The sequence below is a fragment of the Cyprinus carpio genome, unplaced genomic scaffold (genome assembly GCF_018340385.1).
Source record: "Cyprinus carpio isolate SPL01 unplaced genomic scaffold, ASM1834038v1 S000006552, whole genome shotgun sequence".
NCBI lineage: Eukaryota > Metazoa > Chordata > Actinopteri > Cypriniformes > Cyprinidae > Cyprinus > Cyprinus carpio.
In genome coordinates this window covers 1024238-1029355 of record NW_024879215.1, presented here as the reverse complement: position 1 = coordinate 1029355, position 5118 = coordinate 1024238, and the positions used below count along the sequence as shown (strand labels likewise).

The 5118-nt window shown below is 37.4% G+C and overlaps 1 pseudogene; it reads right to left on the bottom strand.

Annotated features, from left to right (window-relative positions):
• Window positions 1-1481: 1481 nt before the first annotated feature.
• LOC122143984 lies at window positions 1482-4769 on the bottom strand (annotated as a pseudogene).
• Window positions 4770-5118: the final 349 nt, after the last annotated feature.

Here is a 5118-nt window from a genome sequence, read left to right as displayed (position 1 = left end):
CTGTGCAACTAACTAACTACTTTTCTGGTACTTGAATGTGGTAGTTGTGTCACGTCTCTGCAGGGTCAAAAGCTCTCGGATTTCATCAGAAATATCTTAATTTGTGTTCCGAAGTTATGAACGAAGGTCTTACACCATAGTCCTAACCACACGTGTCGTAAACACACGCGATAAAGGTATTATTTTCACGTTAATCACAGTTCAATTTCTATTTTAGAAAACAGTTTAATATTTTTCTGCAACATAAACACGGCTGTGGAAACAACAACAGGACAATGATAATCTCAGGTACTGATTATATGTGCTTTATTAAATGTTAAAAGTGTCTAAATGAGTTTGAATAATGATGAATCATAATATTGCATCACATTTATAGCCATAATGAAAGTAACAACATCGTTTACCTCAGATTTTGAAAAAAATTCAAGCAAAAATGTACGTTAAAACTGCAAACTCAATGCGAATCCACAACCGTAATCCATAATAAAGATAGTATCAGTCACTCAGTAATGTACATTTAATGATGCTAAAAAAAGGTTAATGATAATGATAGTATGTGTTACTTAGTATGTATGTTATTAGTCACTCAGTATGTACGTTGCGAATTTTACCATCTTCCAGATAGAGCCCGGTAATTTGATCAGAGGCTCTGATATTTGATACATTTTGTCACATCGCGTTGTCGTATTATGTCTGGTGTGGACAGCCAAAATTGTTTGTCGCTGGAATCTTGTCCACATCGTGTGTAGTTTAGGTTAGGACACAGCTTTACAGGTTTGGAATGAGGTGATGGTGATTTTTTTTGTGAACTATCCCTTTAAGTCTATCCAATAAATGCCTCCATTTTTGGGCAAGTCTTTAAATTATAGTGCCCAAAAATGAAATTACAGGTCTTTCAACAGGATGTTTATTTCATTCAATTAAAATTCATTGCTATATTGTTTATTTTTCTTTTTACTTTGTTGGATCCTTATACTTTTCCAGCTTCAGTAGCATTTTACAGTAATTTCACCATAAAAAAAGAGTTATTTATTACATTTGCAGGAATTCACATGCATTGCAATGCAGTGTATTAGTGTAGATAAATGCTTTCTAATTGTAATTTATGGAGAGAAAAGTGACACTGTGCAAAACAAAGCAATCTTTTAATCAGAACGTTCCATATGTAGGCAATTCAGTTTTGGCCCACCATTTTACATGCTGATTGAGATGCATAGATATGCATAACCCAACGCAAGCCAGATAAATCAAATAGAATGTTCAAGCAGCAATGAAACTGAATTGTTTACTAATACATGTAATTTTCAATAATATTTCAATATTATAAATGTCCACTTTTATTCTTTGAATAATGAATAGTTGTGTAGGTCTGTAACTAGGGCGCATCTCAGAAATCGATCTAATCTATCAAGTTCGATTGCATTGCCTTTGTTCGTTTTGGCCGTTTGGGTTTTTAATATTTTTTTTTTTGTTTGTGATTTTTATTGTTTTTCCTTCCTTTGGTTTTTTTAGTATATTATCCGCTTTGGGAAAATTTTGTAAGCGTAGTAGTCCAATTGTTCCTCTCAGCTGTCGAGACGTATATAAGGTCAGCATGTTAGGTTGCCAAGATCCAGTGATGGATCACATCAGAGAGATATGTCAGATCTGCAAAGAGACTCGAATCTCGTTATTTAAGGTGAAATTAAGGATGTCGGTGGTTAACATTTTTACAAACATGTTTTATTGCTACAGCATTTGTGCCTTTAAGTTTAGTCTACCCTTCAAAGTCATTGGGGTTTAGATAAAGATGTTCCAAGGTCCTGGAAACAAAAAACGGTTTGGAGAGCTGGTTATGGCCCAAATGGAGCTCCATCAGTTTGGGAAGGTTCAAAGGCACTGTATGGCAACGGATTTGAGTTTATTGTGCGGCATGCGAAGAGACCAAAAGATTAGGGAGTCTTTCTGTAAGTAGCCCTCCGGTATGGAGGCGATTGATTTGTTTTTCCGCGATCTCTGCTGGATCGATTTCTGGGAAGGTTCTGCTGGCATGGACTTGCAGCGTATTGTTGCACATGTTGATTTTGCATGAGGCTCTTCTGCCAGAATAGGATCTTTCCTTTAATACCTGCAACTGTTAGTCTGTTGCTGCACAAATCCAGCACTGTAAGTTTTCGTAAGCTCGCGTGTGGCGTCAGCTTGGTATCTTTGAAATTTTATTAAAGCTCAGATGAAAAACCTCTTAAGGGAGTTTTTGGCAGAGGAGAAGGAATGTCTTCCAGATTATTATGCTCAAGGTGTAACTAAATGAGTTCTTTATCACCCTATCTTTATATACCTAATAAAATAAATGATGGATCTTGTTGTAGCTGAGGTTGATTTCCTCAGGGCGTGGCATTTGTTATTGATGAAAGGCTTTGAAGTTCTCTCTTCTATTTCTTTTGTTATGCTGAGATGTGTAAGTAGCCGGATGTGGTCTAGGGACGTTGGGAATCGCCTTGAGGTTTCGGTTGTTGCAATACAATGGCAATGGGGTCGTACGAGTGGGCAGAAATCACTCACTGGCACAATTCGTACGAATAAACTAGTAGGGCATTCGTAATCAGTGTGTTTGAGGTACAGAAAGTTGAGGCAACCTTCAGGTGAAAGAGTCATCTGTGTCAAAATCCAAATAGTCAACTTCATAGTCTTTGACGAAAGTACCAGAAATCCAGAAAGCAAAAGCAGAGACGTGGTGTCAAGATGGTTGTTGGCGTCATGGTTTAGTTGTGTGTTTCCCTCTTAACCTGCTAGAATAGACACAAAAAACGAATTGCATTTTGATCATTAGAACAAGGTTATTAGGAATGCTAATGCTTACCATTTGTCATGCATTTTAGATAACAATTGATTTAACTGATGAAATAATCAATATAATAGTAATATCTTTAATAATTGCATTACAATACTCTTTAACGTGGATGGGTTTCACCAAACAGAAATAGAAATGGTGAACAGAAAGGTGATTGCAGCTGAAAATAATCCAAATGAGATTTCAAGACGCACGTTTTTGCTCTGCTTAAGCGGTTTGGTACTCTCACAGAAACTAAACACTCTAATTGCACATACTTTGGAAAATATGACATTTTTCTTGTAAATGTTGAATATTTGTATAGCCGTTGTAATGTCTGGGATCAATTATCTCAGCAGGGGTTTTTACTGAAGAATGAAACCTCAGTGGTTGACTAAGCTACTATTAATAGGTATTTTAGTTTATTTTTTTTTAGTTCTAAACAAAAACAACCATTTTGGAGAGGTGGACACACCCTTGCAATATGAAAGAACTCTGTCTTCTTGGGTTATTAATTTTTATTTGATGTAATATTCTCCTACGACTTAAAAAATGCAAGTTTGGTCCATTTAGTAATTTAAATATGAGCTGGCAAAGCAGCTAGAAAAGTGAGTCCACGTCGAGTGTCAAAATTTTTGTGAAATTCTTAATTTTAACTACTGTATACTGTCTCAGTATTACAGAGTTTCTCTCTGTAGCCATTTTCATTTCTTCTGCAGAATTGATTGCTGTGCTGGCTATGATTTAACGTTTTAAAGTGTTCGTTTTTCATTAATCACTCAAGTAATCACTTTCATAGCTGAAAAACGACCATACTGGTAGGAGTGTTCACATTTTATATTGGCCTTTTTGAATTTGATACAAAGTAAAAGTCAGTTTTTTAAATTTCTGAAAATGAATGTTTCTTTCTTATACTGAGTTTTAGGTGGATAAAAAGATTTGAAATTGATATTTGAATTTAGCATGTAGGTGCTAAAATTTAAGAGGAATACGAACATTTATGTGGTTTTATTTATAGTAGCATGCTTAATGCAATTCTATTTGAGGGGGGGCGAGCTCATTGAATTTGATATGATATGTAATCATCTCACACATCAAGTATAAAAAGTAATCCCCTGATTTTCATTAGTGTACGAATCTTTTAAAAATCATTGAATGTCATACCTGTGGGGTCGTTAGTCTCTCAGTGGGATGCCGAGTAAAATTGCGAACCCAGCAGCAGTGGACTCCATTCGGCTTGGAAAAGTTGCCTACTAAAGCGGGGAAAGTTTTGTCTCTCCTGGACGAGCGTGAAGATTACTCCTACGTGGTTTCCCCCGCAGCAGCATCAGGCGTTTGGGGAGAGATCGAGATCTGCCTCTTTTACCGTGGAAATGATTCTGGAAGCGTTTGGTTGCATGTGTTCGGTGACCTAAAGCCTCGTGGTCTCATCTGATGCTTCTTCCCCCCCTTTTGTTGCGTTGAGGTGAGGTTAAAGTTTCCAGTCATAGTTCTGGAAGGAATGGCCTAGTATCCAGTCCAGTGGACAGTGAAAATTTACCCATAAAAATTAAGGCCAGACTCATTACAGGTGTTACACTATTGCAGCTGATGTTAAAGTGTACGTTTACTCTCTATATAATAAATATTATACAATATACGGTATGTATATAGTAAATTAAAACCAGAACTAGCTAGTGTTCCTCAAAAATTATTTATTAAGTGAGAAGGAAGACGGCAGTCGGCAAAAGCTTGCCCCTGAAAGGCAATTGGCGATAATTAAGTGGGTTCACTCTAATTGGTTTAAGACCATTTCTAGCTATACCTTATTGCGGCCTTCTCTGCAACATGACTACTTTTTTCCAGTGGCTTGCTACTGTAATCGTAGTTTACCCACAGAACGGTCGCTCCGGACCCGTCGACAGAGTGGCGATTGTTTGTGTTTCAGAGTTGGCTTAGACAGAGCCCTGCAGACACTCATTTCGATCAGCCATGGAATATTTGTTTTTGCTGGTGCCCCACGGCATGTCAGAAGCTGAAAAGCTCTGCATCAATGAACGCTGCTTGCGGGTTCACAACAAAAAGAAAGCTGAGCGTCAGGATTGCGCGATCCCAAGAAGGTTCTTTTGGCCATTTTTGTGAGGAAGTGGGTGCAAACTGAGTGAAATAAAAGCTTTATTTGGTTGCCAAGCCGTATTTTTTCAGTCCTCTGAATAAACTCAGCCTGGCTTATTGGTTGTCAATATGTTGGACTACTTTGATAATAACATCAAGGCTTGGGAAAGATTAGCAATTGCGTGCCATCTACACACAAGCACTGGGCAACGCTT